Here is a 17,010-nt window from a genome sequence, read left to right as displayed (position 1 = left end):
CAGCTCACCAGTTCCTGATCGGACAGGGGAAATGGAACAGCTGTGTGAGACAGGGCGTGTGGCTGAGAAGCCCTGGGAATTGGTGCCCGCAGAGTCCGGCGCAGATGACAAAGACTCCGGCCTGCATGGTCTTAATTCATCTGACTCAAGTTTCGATGGGAATGCTCCTGACAAAGAGAGAGGGAGCTATGGAGCAGAATTGCTTGTACTAAGCCCCCAAACTGAGGAGCCCGAACAAGAAGTCCCTAAAGTTTCCGATAACGACAAGGAGGAGGATGAATCATCTACGCAGACATCTGCTAGCGGCAAAGCTAAGAAGAAGAAGAAGAAAAAGAAGAAGACAGCAGTTGTTGATGAGGCAGAGAAAGCATATCTCAACCTGACTGATGAGCAGCTCCTAAACCATTTAGTCTGGGAGTATGTACAAGAAGAAAGGCAGAAGGAGATGCGAGAATCGCAAGTATCTGACTCCCCTCCAAAGAACAAAGAGAAGCACGAAGAGTCCTCGCCCGTGGAATGGCGAGCTTTAAGAGAGGGGGAATGTAAGGAGGTTGCTTCCCCTGCTCCTTGCCTGGAACACTTAGTCAGACAGCTGGGTTGTTGGGGGGAAGACTTTCTGCCCTGGACAGAGGGGACCAGGTGACTGCTGGGAAGAGAGAATGGAGTGGTCAGAAAAGTGCGGGAGAGAGAGCGCGCCAGAGAGGGGACAGCTGCACAGAGAGAGGGCAGGCTGCAGCGTCGCGCTCCCGATGACAGAGTGCTCCCCGTGAGGGCACTAAGGCTGGAGTGAGAGTGGGGACTTGGAAGCTTCCATAATCTGAGAAGACTCTTCCCCTGACAGTGCAGAGACAGTGACTCAGTGCAGCCCTGGTGACCACAGTGACAAGCAAAGATCCCTGAGTGTGATAAGTAACTGCCCAGTGTGTGTGACATCGTTACTACAGAGAAGCTGCCAGGCTTACAGAGACTCCTGTAGCAGTGACAGAGAGACTGTGCTATTTCCTGGTTCCAGTTTCACTTTGAGAAGAACAGGCTGCAGAGATTTAACTCCGGACTTTCCAGGAGACAGAGAAGGGACCAGGATCTCAAGCCCTGCTGGTGACTGTATCCACGTTGGAAAAAGGACTCTCCAGTCAGGATCTCCCTGATCAGCCTATATTTACAAATATAGAGTCCCTATATAATGGAGATCGCGTTTTGTCGCAATAATAGTGGACAAGGCGACAGTATTCCAGGACCCATCAAGATACTGAAGAGATAGAATGGTAGGAAACATCAGGATTGTCATCGGACGTACGCTGTCATGGCAGTCAAGCACCTATATGTTATCTGTGTAACAAGGGGTACATGAGCGGAGAGCACCGTGGAAGCAATATCATAAGGAGGCACAAACTATAGTAGAATAAACCAATATCTTGGACAAAACAGTATCATATACGAGAACAGTATTCTGAAGAGGACAATGTTATGCAAAAACAGTATCAAACAGACACAATACCCTGATGCAGTAACATAAATGAAGGTATGGGATACCCAGGTGGTGGACACTGATAGCTGCTAGGAACTGACCTTCCTAAACGCTGGTATGAACTAGCGTATGAATGAAGGAACGGAGGAAAATAGGTTGTGTAGTAAACCCTGAGATGCAGTCAGGAAAAACATGGAATAAAAATTAGAAAATTGAAAAAAATCGAGAATAACCACATCAGGGGATTTCCTTAAAACTCCTGCACAGGAAGTACGGACCAGAGATTATGAGAGAGAACGGAAACGTCTAACTTCATATGATCTACACGCAACCACCTTGGCAGAATATCACAAACTCAGCAGAATACCGTGGGGTTTGCGGTGCCACCTGAGACCCACCTTATTCTCAGATAAACCAGAATTCTGTGAGAAGTTCCAGTCAATACTCAACAAGTGCTCTTTGGATATTATACTACTCACCATAGAAACTTTACAGACAGCTATCACTGAAACAGCACAGAAAATCACTTCCATTGAGGAACAACTTGGCTCAACTCTCTCTAGCACCGAGTGGCAAAACCTGAAATCCAAAACAGACAAAATCATCGAAGACCATCGTAAGGCTCTACAGGACATGGAGAATCCCTCCATGTTCAGTCTGCACCAGTTTTAGCGAGAGTGCACGTCTTGTTCTTCACTACCATATAATGTTCCATGCAGTTCATTATGGCCCCATAGATGCTCCATATAACAATGTGCCACATGTAATGCTGCTGCTGCAATAAAAAAAAAATGACATACTCACCTCTCGTCACTGCTCCTCAGCGTCCCGTCTCTCCGCACTGACTGTTCAAGCAGAGGGCGGCGCGCATACTAATACTTTATCGCGCCCTCTGACCTGAACAGTCACTGCAGAGGATGCGCGGACGACTGAGTGGCGCCGACGCTGGAACGAGGGACCGGTGAATATGAAATACTCACCTGCTCCTGGTGCGGTCCCTGCTTCTCCCGAACAGATGGTCTCCGGGAGCCGGCAGCTTCTTCCTCTGTCAGCGGTCACTGGTACCGCTCATTACAGGAATGAATACGCGGCTCCACCCCTATGGGAGTGGAGTCCATATTCATTACTTTAATGAGTGGTACCAAGTGATCGCTAAACAGAGGAAGAAGCTGCCGGCGCCGGAGACCATGGGACACGCAGGGACCGCGTCAGGAGCGCCAGGAGCGCCAGGAGTAGGTGAGTATGTGACTGTCATCGCTCCCCCTCACCCGCTGACCCCCCCGCAGACCATGACTCGAGTATAAGCCGAGAGGGGCACTTTCAGCCCATTTTTTTGGGCTGAAAATCTCGGCTTATACTCGAGTATATATGGTACTTAGGGTTTCAGTCTCTAAGCTCAGTTTCTTTGCTTATTTAAATGTCCATTTATGATGCCATGCTCTGCTGTTTTTGTGTATAAATTTGTGTTTTTTCAGACATTTTGTTATACCAGCATGAATAAGAAACCTAAGAAGTCTTGAAAGCTTGCTTCGTAACATCATTTATTTTTGTTAGCCATTAAAAGGTATTATAACTAAAAGATTATTATTTTGTTTTTCCCACTGAGAGCAATCTTTTTTCAACTGGCTAACACGGTACCGTACTAAAACCTTTTTTTCGTTCATTCTTGTTCTTTCTCGATTTAGGTCATTGGTGGATGGACGCAGTAATTCCTGATAGTCACAAGATTTGTGTCGGTGGTGGTAGCAGTGCATATTTGTACTGCTCTGCCTGTGTGATGAAGATATATGCAACATTAGCTGCATATGTTTTGTCAAGCATGGAAACATGGACCTGATAGGATCATTGTAAGGCTGGGATCACACATACGTGAGATACGGCCGAGTCTCGCAGGTGAAATCCCTCCTCTGGCGCCGGCACTCCAGAGCGGAGCGTGCAGCCGCACAGCAACACATGGAGCTGCACACGCCGCTCCCAAGTGCCGGCGCCAGAGGAGGGATTTCACCTACGTATCTCGCGTATGTGTGATCCCGGCTTCAGGCTATGCTCACACGTTGAGTAATTGGTGAGAAAAATCAGAGGAAAAGTATAATAGAAAAACGTCACCACTTCTTGATTTATCACCGACTCCTGGTTTTGGCTGACAAATACTGAGGTAAAATACACAGAACCTAACACTGTCCCTTACTCGAGCTGTGTCCTTTCATTACACTAGTCAGAGAAGAATGATGTCGCCACCAGTGATCCAGTGAATTGGAGATGAAATTACCCCTTTAACCAAACAAAGAGCATGAACAGACACATCGAGGAGTAAACAACTCCCATATATACAAAGGGTGCACGGGTTGACAAATGCCAAGAGTTGCAATGTTTCACCCATATTGAGTGAAGAAAGGGGTTGCCCACCTATGGAGCTCAAGTCTGCAGTGACTGCAGACTTGTGAATCCTCACAGCGTGCGCACTGCATGCTGTGAGAATTTTACAGCGCTTGCACCAGGAGCGCCTGGTCATGTGACCACAAGTATGCAATTTGCATATTCCGACTGCAGCGCCCCAGAGTCCTGGTTCGTTGCAGTAATGTTATTCTTCCACCAGGGGGAGTGATGTTATGTCTGAAGGCAATGAAGGAGATCTTCTGTTCAGGGATCACAGCCACACACACACTTCACACGCCAGTCCACCAGGGGAAGTTAAGGGTTCTATCTATTAGGCCACTCCTCACATTAGGGTAAAACTGGGGGGATGGTGAGGAAGTTAATCAGAGTCAGAACGAGAAGTCTGAGGGGAGTTCCTGGCTGGGGACCGACGAGTAAAAGTTCTCCCGGTCGAGCTGGCTAGGGTGAGCTCTAGTCAGATCCAGACTGAAGTCTGAGGAGGGAGAAGGACACGGAGCTGCACCTGCAACCCATGCGGCAGCATCCCAAGAAAGGACAAGAAAGGAATTGTGCTGTAGTGAGTGAGAAAAGAAGTCATAGCAACAGGAGTGAAACATCAGTGGGAGACCAGCTAGAAGCAGGCTGCCTCCATCTGAAGCGCAGATCCGGTGGCCAGAATACCGAGGGAGTAAAGAGCTCTATGCCGTTACTTCAGAGACTGGCAGGACAGTTAATTCCAAGTTGGCTGTCCGACCTTTATACCTAAGAAGACACGGTGGCAACTTGTGGGGGTCGGGGCGTCTCTAGGGTCCCTATAAACAAGCCTCAGGCCATCAGTCATATGGGTTTTGTCTTATCCGTACCATCTGGGGGACAGAGAGGAGTAACAACAGTGAGGACCTTATGGTAGCTTATGCAAGTAGGGACCTACTGAGTTACTGTGCGCTAGGGGAAGGCTATTGAATTCCTCCTGGATAAGGGGACTCTGGATATTGACTCCAGACCGGCCGGACTCTGCCTACTCTGTGGTCCCTACCCTGGACTGTGGATGTTGAATCCTTCAGTAAAGGTAAAGAGACTGCACCCTTGTGTCCTCGTTATTCACTGCGCCTTGCACCATCCACCATCTACACTCTGGGAAGCCCTGGGGACATACTTCACTTGTGGGAAGGTATACCATCTAGCTGCCATAACATCACCCCAATGGACTCCAAAGCATCGTCGGTCATCCTGACCGAATACCACAGGTGGTGTCACGAATATTATCCCTTTAAAGACCTTTCCCCATTTCATCAACGGACCTCCCGAGGGCTACGGACCGGGTCAGCCACCGTGACATTCCCATTGACTACAGAAGGGTCCGGATCCGAGTACCCCATGGCCCACGGGGGCGCTCCTCGACCACATTACTACTAGAGGTGTGCAGCCTCTCTCAATACTCTTTGTCATGATCCGTTCCAGGGTTTATTCCTGTCTGCCCTTTCTCCGGACGGATCATGTCAAGGGTTAACTTTGCTGTGCCTCATTCTGGGTTCACGTTTACTATTTAGCTCCCTTGAATCTTGCTGGCGGTGTCAGCTATAGTTCTGCCTTCGGGATGTGTACCTGACTCTGGTAACACTTGATTTGCCCTGCTGTGATCCCTGACTTGCCCCATGTATGTTGTCTTCCTCTGTCTGCCCTTTTCTCAGCGCTTATCTGTTTCTCGTTATATTATCTGGTTATCTGACTCGGCCTGTATTCGTACTTGTTTCTGCTTTCTGTCGTTGCCTTATCCGCTTTCGACCGTTGCTGAACCCCCTGGCTTGCTCCTGACCACGTATACTTATTACTCCTTTTGTACTTTGTATTTGGTTTCTGACTTGGCTTTTCTGACCACTCCCTTGCTGCTCTGTGGAGTTTCTCTGTGTACGCAGTCTCACTTCCCTCCCAAGCTCCCTCTGGTGGAGGTTGCGTTACACTGCACTGCAGCAGCATGACACTCTTGCATTAAAGAGATTTTCCCACAAAGTTTATTTTAATCAATAGATATTGGAATATTAATAATTTCCACAATTGGATGTGATTAAATAAAATGTTCCTATGCTGAGATAATCTTATACATGTGCCCCTTCTGTGTACTGTGTAATGGCTGTGTCTGACCTTGCAGGAACATGGTCTGATCATACCACATCTCCTGGGCAGGGGAGGAAACAAAAGAGTATACAGACATTACAGCAGGGGGTCACAACAACTGATTCTTTTTGTAAGCCACTGCCTTGTTTTAAGCAATGTTTTACCTCAAAGAAAGAATAAGCTGCGATCCCTGCTGTAATATCTATATATTCTTCTGTTCCCCCCTGCCCAGGAGCTGTGGTATGATCAGACCGTGCCCCTGTACGGTCAGACACGGCCATTACACAGTACACAGCAGGGGCACATTTATAACATTATCTCAGCACAGGAACATTTTATTTAATCACATCGAATTGTGGAAATTATTATTATTCCAACATCTATTGATTAAATTGCTGATTAAAATTAACTTTGTTTGTGGGAAAACCCCTTCAAACGAGGCACACACGTCTAGTCAGCACTTGACCGCATGTATGAAAATTGCGTACCTATTTAGTAATTAATTACAATTATACAATATTTATCTGTAAAAGAAATCTGGTATAAGGATTGCTCTGAGACTTGGTAAGTAAGTTACACTTTTAGAGTACAGTGGTTAGTTTCCTAAATTCCGAGTCTGTGAATGGAGCCATTGTCACATATGCCCACTACCATTCCATACACAACATAGACTCTAGGATTCCCCTGTGCTGTAGATGAGTGGGGGTCCCAGCAGTCAGAATCCCATTGATAGTACATTTATAACCTATACTGTGGATAGTAGATAAATGCATTTATTCTTCATGCCAGCAGTAGTCCATCATTGTAATTCCCAGACTACTGCTTCCCCACAGTGATAACATGGAGGAAAAGGGAATTGGTGACTATCCGCCACAATGTCAAGAAATATATCTTTTACGTCAGCAAAGTGTAACTGAATGGAGCTGATACAACTGGTGACATCCTTCATTATTCTGTTTCCCTCCTACTCAATTTCAAAGTCAGAAATATGAATAAGAGCTGAGGGGTGATAGAAAAAAGTGAGGAATCATATTGAGGAAGTTCTTATTTGATTTCCTAATAATGAATAGGCATGGTAGGAAATCCTCCCTAACCCATCTCTTCAACCTATCACTAACTTCTGGCACCTTCCCCATTGCTTTCAAACATGCCACAATCACACCTATGCTCAAAAAGCCATCCCTTGACCCAAGCGCAATGTCCAGCTATCGCCCCATATCTTTGCTCCCATTTGTTTCCAAACTCCTTGAGCAGCACGTCCATGCTGAACTTTCCTTTCAGTTTGCATCTAAATCTCTCTTCGACATCCTACAATCTGGCTTCCGTCCCCACCATTCCACTGAGACTGCCCTGACCAAAATTACTAACGACTTAAGGTACCGTCACACATAGCGACGCTGCAGCGATACCGACAACGATCCGGATCGCTGCAGCGTCGCTGTTTGGTCGCTGGAGAGCTGTCACACAGAGAGCTCTCCAGCGACCAACGATCCCGAGGTCCCCGGTAACCAGGGTAAACATCGGGTAACTAAGCGCAGGGCCGCGCTTAGTAACCCGATGTTTACCCTGGTTACCATCCTAAAAAGTAAAAAAACAAACGCTACATACTTACCTTCTGCTGTCTGTCCTCGGCGCTCTGCTTCTCTGGTCTGGCTGTGAGCGCCGGGCAGCCAGAAAGCAGAGTGGTGACGTCACCGCTCTGCTTTCCAGCTGACCGACGCTCACAGCCAGAGCAGGAGGAGAGCAGAGCACAGCGCTGGAGGACAGACGGCTGTAGGTAAGTATGTAGTGTTTGTTTTTTTACTTTTAGGATGGTAACCAGGGTAAACATCGGGTTACTAAGCGCGCCCTGCGCTTAGTTACCCGATGTTTACCCTGGTTACCAGCAAAGACATCGCTGAATCGGTATCACACACGCCGATTCAGCGATGTCTACGGGGAGTCCAGCGACGAAATAAAGTTCTGGACTTTCTTCCCCGACCAGCGATCTCCCAGCAGGGGCCTGATCGCTGCTGCCTGTCACACTGGACGATATTGCTAGCGAGGACGCTGCAACGTCACGGATCGCTAGCGATATCGTCTAGTGTGACAGTACCTTTACTCGCAGCCAAAGCTAACAGACAATTCTCTATACTCCTCCTTCTAGACCTGTCCTCTGCCTTCGACACAGTTGACCACTGCCTCCTACTACAAATCCTCTCTTTCGTTGGTGTCAAAGACTTTGTCCTATCTTGGATCTCCTCATACCTTACCAACCGCATATTTAGCGTTTCCTACTCCCATACTACCTCTTCATCTCACCCCCTCTCTGTTGGTGTCCCTCAAGGCTCTGTCCTTGGGCCCTTACGCTTCTCAATCTATACACTCGGTCTGGGACAACTCATAAGGTCCTATGGCTTCCACTACCATCTATATGCTGATGACACTCAGATCTACCTCTCTGGCCTAGATGTCAGCTCTCTCTGTTCTCCAGAATCCCAGAGTGTCTATCAGCCCATATCCTCCTTCTTCTCCTCTCGCTTCCTCAAGCTCAATGTGGACAAATCTGAACTCATTATCTTTCCTCCATCTCGCATATCTTCCCTACCTGATCTATCTATCAAAATAAATGAAATCACACTTTCCCCTGTCCCCAAAATCCGCTGCCTTGGAGTAAGCCTTGTCTCTACCCTGTCATTCAAACCGCACATACAAGCTCTCACCACCTCCTGTCGCCTCCAGCTCAAAAATATTTCCAGAATCCTTCCTTTCCTCAACCATCACCCTATCAAAATGCTTGTGCATGCTCTAATCATCTCCCGCCTCGACTACTGCAACATCCTCCTCTGTGGCCTACCTTCTAACACTCTCGCACCCCTCCAGTCCGTCCTTAACTCTGCTGCCCGACTAATTAATCTCTCTCCTCTCTACACTCCTGCTTCCCCTCTTTGCAAATCCCTTCACTGGCTCACAATTTCCCAGCGTATCCAGTTTAAACTACTAATGCTGACCTACAAAGCCATCCATAACCTTTCTCCTCCATATGTTTCCGAACTAGTCTCTCAATATCTACCCTCACGTAATCTCCGGTCCTCCCAAAACCTCCTTCTCTCCTCCATGCTTATTCACTCCTCACCCAATCGCCTCCAAGACTTCTCCCGAGGGGCATCTTCTGAAATTCTGTGCCCCAACACATCCAGTTATCCACCACATTTGGATCCTTCAAAAGAAACCTGAAAACCCACTTCTTCAAAGAAGCTTACAGCCTGTAATGACCACACGGCCTCCTCAACACGATCGGAGCTACTGCAACCCCCGGGCTACTGTCTCCTTCCCCATAATCCTGTAGAATGTAAGCCAGCAAGGGCAAGGTCTTCTCCCCTCTGTACCAGTCTGTCATTGTTAGTTTGTTTACTGTAAGTGATATTTGTATTTTGATGTAACCCCTTCTCATGTACAACACCATGGAATTAATGGTGCTATATAAATAAATAAATAAATAATAATAATAGTAATTCTTAAAGTGCAGTTTGAGACACATTTAGCCCTGGTGCTCCATTGACTTAGACTGTGAGGAACCTTGGGATTTCGCATGCTCTGTACCAATGTGTTAGAAGCCTTCTGCTGAGCATGTTCTTAGATGTTTATGTCATCTTCTGCAAATAATTAGCTAATGGAGGGAACTGCAGCTCATCCACATTGCACCTGAGCGGATATAGGTTGCAGCCGGTCAGTAGCTGCTGATTGGCTGCAGCAATCACATGCCACAGGAAAGTAATTTCACCTACTGGGATTAGCAGTGCGGAATGCTGCCACTGCCGGAGATGCGTACATAATGTTTTTATTTTCTATGGAACCCTCAATTGATTATGCTATGGATTTCCAGTAGTGGACAACCCCTTTAAAGGGATCCTGTCAGCAGGATTGTGCACAGTGACCTACACACAATGTCAGGTCGGTGCCATTATACAGATTACAATGATACCTTGGGTGATGAAATCCATCTTGTGGTGGTTGTGTAATCTTTATTTTCAGTTTTGAGTTAATGATATGCTCGTGCTCCGGGGCGGTCTGTGGGGAAGACTTCATGTGGTGCTCTGATTAGGTATTCACAATGCAGACTGCTGACGTGTCACTGATCCCTCACTGACCTGCCCCCTCATTTACATAATGAATATTATATATACATACTAAAAAAAAACCTTCAGCAGGCAGGCGCCGGCCGTGTCTGCCATTGGCTGTTGGTCTGATATCACATCGATATCATGACAGTCACTCAGTGAGCTCAGTGGCCTTGCCAATAAAGAAAGAACGCCTCATTTAGAGCCACTGAGCTCTTTGATTTGCTGCTGTGCTGTCAATGTGACGTCAGATTTGGAGCCCACGCTGGACACCAGGAGCAGCGGTGGAGACTCTCTGGTGGACCTGGGGACATTGATCACAGCATGGGTTTTTGTTTTTGTTTTCTTAAATGCCATAACTACATGTGGGTATGAAGATTAGTTGAAAGGGAACAACCCCTTTAAGTACAGATACATTTCATAAAATGACAGTTTTAAACACAATTGTATTTTGCTGATACAATTGCATGAAGTCTCCATTTTTCTTTTGCCGTAATACCCTTCTGCACTTTTAAATGTATACTTGCATGAAATCTCCTGGAGATATCTCCCCTTATCCTGAAAAGGAAAGTCCCTTCCACAATCATTTATTACTTATGTAGTGGGTAGGTGGTAAATTAGTAGGGTCTCGACTTGGTGACGAGAAGTTGGAAAGGAGGTTTTCAGTAGAGAAGTGTTTTTTTTCTATACCTCCCTATAACTTACAAGTGGAAAGTCAGCGCCCCTGTGATCCATTCAAACTGTTCCTTGATGAGATTTTAATAATAAGTGAGGCATACAGCAATCCCCCCCAATCTAACATTTATCGCCCTATCAGTCAGTATGTAATAAAGCAATACTCCTGTTGGGGAGCACACCCGCCACAAGCACTTGTCAGCATTTAGTATGTATGTTCACGCTTATTGCAGTTAACCCTATTTTCAGAGTATGCATGTAACTCTCAAGAACCCATATAGTGGCCTCTGCTTGGAAGCTTAGCATCACGGACATGAATCAGTGGCAGTGTGGGAGGAGGAAGTCTTGCGCCATTTCTATTTATATACACATAGCACGCAAACCAAGACATTCTCATTAGGGCGTTTAGCAGAAAAAATGTAAATGAATTGTTAGCTTTCATAGAAATAGATAAAAAGTAGTGGGTATTTCCCTATTGCAGTCATCCGTTTATCAGTATATGTAAGCACTTTACACAAGATATTGTTATCTCATCAGCCCTAGAAAGGTTGGTTTCTTGGTACAAAGCTTCATTTCTAGCAAAAGCACAAAATTGTACTACGATACGTAATAAACTAATGGAAAACAAGTAACACAAACTCTGAATCACAGCAGCATTTTTCTTGAGTATCTGTTGATGGCTTAGTGTCCACAGATGGATAGATATCGGATCTGTGCCATCCGGATCAGGTCCAGCACCACAAGTGATGAGAAAGATCCCATAGCAAGCTATAGTATATGTGGATATGCGGAAATTAGTTCTTTCTTTCTTTCTTTAGTTCTCTCTTTCTTAATAAAACAGTAATAATTGTCTCAAGAAAAAAGCACAGCAGAGACCCTGTACAAGAACAGTATATAAGCCTTTGTAGTCCAACATAATACATGCCGGAATAATGGAGGCGGAAGTGGCCCCTTTTAATTTCTGGGGCCCGTCTGCTGCTGCACAGCTTGCACCAATGGTATGCCCACCTCTAAATTATTTTACAATATACCTGGTTATTATCTGTTTGAATATCAAATGTGTAACACTATATAATATCTACCTTGTGCCGGTTATTGCACTGGTTACCCATTCACTACAGAGTACCATATACTCTTATCGCTCTCACCCACAAAGCCCACCACATTCCTGCACCATAATAAATCTCCTCACTCATCTCTGTCTATCACCATAGCCTGATACCTGTTCTGCAACTGATCTAAGACTAAAGGCCCCGTCACACTAGACGATATCGCTAGCGATCCGTGACGTTGCAGCGTCCTCGCTAGCGATATCGTCCAGTGTGACAGGCAGCAGCGATCAGGCCCCTGCTGTGCTGTCGCTGGTCGGGGAAGAAAGTCCAGAACTTTGTTTCGTCGCTGGATCTCCCGCTGACATCGCTGAATCGGTGTGTGTGACACCGATTCAGCGATGTCTTCGCTGGTAACCAGGGTAAACATCGGGTAACTAAGCGCAGGGCCGCGCTTAGTAACCCGATGTTTACCCTGGTTACCATCGTTAAAGTAAAAAAAACAAACGCTACATACTTACCTACCGCTGTCTGTCCTCGGCGCTGTGCTTCTCTGCTCTGGCTGTGAGCACAGCGGCCGGAAAGCAGAGCGGTGACGTCACCGCTCTGCTTTCCGGCTGCCCGGCGCTCACAGCCAGAGCAGAGAAGCACAGCGCCGGGGACAGACAGCGGTAGGTAAGTATGTAGCGTTTGTTTTTTTTACTTTAACGATGGTAACCAGGGTAAACATCGGGTTACTAAGCGCGGCCCTGCGCTTAGTTACCCGATGTTTACCCTGGTTACCGGGGACCTCGGGATCGTTGGTCGCTGGAGAGCTGTCTGTGTGACAGCTCTCCAGCGACCAAACAGCGACGCTGCAGCGATCCGGATCGTTGTCGGTATCGCTGCAGCGTCGCTTAGTGTGACGGTACCTTAACATCCTTCATAATCCGAACCTCCCACATCCGTCTCCAAGACTTCTCACGTGCTGCACCAGTTTTCTGGAATGCACTACCCCAGACAAGCCAATCAATAATTAAGTGTGCTTTAAAAGCATGTATCTTTCACCAAGCCTATTACCTCACTTCACTAACCTAACTCTCCCCTGTTCCTTCCTCCTAAATGTTAATCATAATCTGTTCCCTCCTATTCATCTGTCTCCTCATCCTCCATGCACCCAATAGCACACAGTCACTGCTCTCAGACATATCCTGGCTGATGACCGGATCATGCAGCTTTATTTGAAAACCCTCATTTATTATAATGATGGCTGGACCATATGTGACAAGCAGTTATTATTTATTGTGTCCACCATATTTCCTTATAGATTATAAGCCTGTGAGCAGGGCCCTCACTCCTCCTGTAACAAATTATGTGTTACTTTGTATTGTCTTTATTGTCTGTACATGTCCCCGCCAAACTGTAAAGTGCTGTGGAATATGTTGGCCCTATAGAAATAAAATAATTATTTATTATGTTTTTATTTGTAAATATTATCTATCTATCCAAATGTGTATTGGTATAATAATAATTATTTATCGTTATATCCAGTTCTCTATCGCTATAAAATATCCATGTTATATATCTATTTGTATATATATTATTCCATCTATTATAAAATAGCGAGATAATTATCTCTCTATCTTTCCAAATATTAGTAATAATTGTCTAGCAATACATCTGATTATAAAATATCTGTTTGAAATGCTATTCTGTATTGCTATATAATATCTATGTTATGTATTTATTTGTAAATATTTATGAAGCGCCCCCAAACGCAGGGCCGTGGGGTACTCAGTACCGGTCCTCTCTGTCTCGGTGCTGGGGTTGTTATGGTGGCTGGACCCGGTCCGTGACCCTGCTAAGGGGCGTCCAATAAAAGGGTGATGAAAGTTTGTCAAGGGTTCGTGACGCCACCTGTGGTATTTGGTCAGGGCGACTGACGCTGCTTAGGGGTCCGCTGGGGTGATGGAATGGCAGCTAGATGGTATACCTTCCACAGGTGAAGTATATTCCCAGGGCTTCCCAATAGTGTAGGTGGCGATGATGTGAGGCGCAGTTAATAACGAGGACACAGGGTTGCAGTCTCTTTACCTTTTTACTGAAGACTTCGGGGTCCGCAATCCAGAGCACTGCTAACAGGGCTGGCTGAGTCCGGCCGGTCCGAAGGCACATCCAGAGTTCCCTTTGCAGGTGGAAATCAGTGCCTACCAACTAGCGCCTGTGAGTTGTAGTCCTTCCCTGCTGAGCATTCGGGATAGTCCTCACAACTTTCGTATTCATTCTTTCTCTTCTCCGTCCCCCAAGTTTATCTGGCTAGGACGCACCCATATGACGGGTAGGCTCGGAGCTATTCTGGGACCCTAGAGACGCCCCTCTCCACGTTTGCCCCCTATGTCTGCTTAAGTGATATAAGGTAGACAGCCAACCTATAATCAACTGTCCTGCCGCTGTTTGAAGTAATGCTTGAAGTCTGTTACTTCCTCGGCGTTGCGGCCACCGGCTACGCGCCTCAGTAGGATGTTGCCGATCTCGGGGCACGACTCCTACTGGTTTATCTCCTTGTGCTGCGATTTCGTTTCTCACTTCTCCACAATATCCTTCGCTTCGTGTCCTTCCTTAGGATGCCGCCGCAAGGTAGTGCAGGCGCGGCTCCGTAACTGTCTGTCCTTTCTGCTAGGTACCTGCCAGGAACCCACCCCTGACAGGTCCTCCCTGGAGCTCTCCCAGGCTGCGTTCTGTCCTAACTTCCTATCCAACCCCCAGTTTTACCAAAGTGTGAGGAGTGGCCTAATACATAGTGCCTTTTGCTCCCCCTGGTGGCCGGAGTGTGAAGTGTAATGTGTGACTGTGATACCTGGTCAGGTGAACTCCTTTAGTACAATCAGACATAACATCACTCCCCTTAGTGGCAGAGCGACATTACTGCAATGACCAGGACTCTGGGGCGCTGCACTCCCCCCCCCCCCCCCCCCCCCCGGTTAAATCCAGTACTCCCGGACTGGGAAAAGAAGAACAACAATACATGTGAGGAAAAAGACATACAAAATTTTGAAATGCTATGAATAGGTAAATATAACACTGCTTCCCTTTATGGGAGGTGAGGTCACTTGAACGTTACAAACAGAAACATATTGAAACATTTTAAATAACATCTTGACTTACTGACTATAAATAATTTCCTATTACCCAGCCGGGTATTCTACTAAGTGCAAATCTTTGAACAATAATTTAACTTTTCATTTAAGGGCGTATAGGCTGAACCCACTAAAGGCTTACTACAAAACACTATGGTACAAAGCTATCATTCTCTTTACTTCTTCGGGTTCATATATGCAGGACCGCCTAGCTACTTGTCTGGGCCTACTGCATCCCTTCTTCTAGGTCCACAGCAACCATCTCTCTATGGTTTTCACTAACCCCTATGGGTTCACTTACTAGCTCTCTAGCTACATGTAAACATTATTACTATCTTACTACTTAAGGCAACATTATCAAAGTGCAACAAGTAAACATTCCCTTTAAGAGGAAAAATCAGTCTTTTCTGAGGTAGTGCAATCAATCAACAAGTCTGTCATAAACTTTAAGACAAGAGAAACTTTCACGTCGTCATCAGGAATAGTTTCTTCGCAACGTCTTCTTTCCTTGTAAAACCAGTAGGGAGCACCCCTAAGAAGGTGCAAACTATTCACAAAACCAGTTTGTGAATCATTCACCGTCCATGATTCGGCAGTCTCTGGAAACAATGATGAACTTGTGCCAAAGAAAAACGTAAAACAATAGAGATCCCGGGTAAACTAAGGGATCCCTTTAAGAGTTAACCCTAAACAGGTTTTAAGCAGCAATGAGCAGGAAACAGTTAACTATTTACATTTTTCGGGGTTTCGAGGTTTATTGCTATAGTAGGTTGCAAGACATCAGTCGGTAGTGAACACTTCCTGGCCGGGGAAGGTCTGGATCCGTGCTCTCATCCAATGCTGTATTGACATCCTTGGGTTGTCTGTTAGGCACAATCAAGTCATTAGTGGTCCGGGTACGGACATCAGTGTTAGTGGCAGACTCCGTCTGCGAGATGATACCCGCAGTGGTAGTAGTACTGGGACCTGCGAGTTCAGAGACTGGAGGGGTACTGTCATTAGTTTCAGTCATGACAGTAGATGGCACCACCACAGGCTCGCATCGGGTGACTCTCTTGGCATACCATCCTCGCTCACTCCAGTGGCAGGTGTAGGTCACATGGTCCCCTCTTTACAAGTTTCGGATAGGAGGCACGCTGTGGAACTGGGCTTCCACGTTACAGCTAGTAACAAAGACTCCAGTCGGCAGCCCTGACTCCAGTATAAAGCCGCACCCCCTTCTCAGGTGAAAAGCTAGTACTATCCCTTGTTTCATTGCGCTCTCAGGGCAGCGGTTGGTCTGGGACCTTGATACCTCAGGTTGGGCAGTCTGTTCCGTGTGTCCTCGGTCCCTCCATTGTGAAACTAAGCATTGTTGGTACTGCTCCCAGGTGAGCCTGACGATGTAATAGCCCTTCTGTCTGACCCGTCTGGTTGGATCTTTGGAGCATCCCATTAAAAGGACACCCCCTCGTGGCTCTCATCTAGCGGTTCGCCCATAGACGTCAGTAGCGGTGGAAGTGCCCCTTTCATGGCGTAAAGGGCTGCCACCACGAGCTCAGCGGCGAAAGGTTGGTCATAGTCGGGGCAGCGAGCGGTCGCTGGAGCAGGATCGGTCGGTGGGGCAGGGTCGTTTTTGGTACCTGCGTCTGATGTGGTTCCACCGATGACGATCTGCTCCACTAATGAGGACACTGGAGTCGGCTGCGGCACGGACCACGGTTCTTCCAGTGCGACCTTCCTGCACAGCTCCGACTTCCACTTCTTCACCACTGTCAGCTCTGCGCCCGGAAGTGGACAGCTCGATGCCTCCTCCGGTGGCTCCAAGAAGTCCGGATCCTCCAGTGGCGGCAAGCCCTGGTTCGGCTCCGATGGGCTGCGGTGGTCCTGGGTCACTTCATCGTCGTTCAGGTACCCGCTGGTCGTCATCTCTGCTCCTTGATCTGCGGTGGCACACACACGCTGCTCCTCCATTTTCTGGGGCTGGAGCTCCTGCATCCCTGAGCTCGTCATCCTGCAGCTGTAGTCGGAGAGGGCGGTTGCTACCTTTGGTGCCGCTTTCCCAATCTCCTCCCATGGCATGCCATCCTTCTTCTCCTGCGCTCCTCGTGGCGCGGCAATGGCGGCGGTTT

Source organism: Ranitomeya imitator, chromosome 4 (genome assembly GCF_032444005.1).
Source record: "Ranitomeya imitator isolate aRanImi1 chromosome 4, aRanImi1.pri, whole genome shotgun sequence".
Classification (NCBI taxonomy): Eukaryota; Metazoa; Chordata; class Amphibia; order Anura; family Dendrobatidae; genus Ranitomeya; species Ranitomeya imitator.
Note: the sequence above shows the minus strand (reverse complement) of the source record.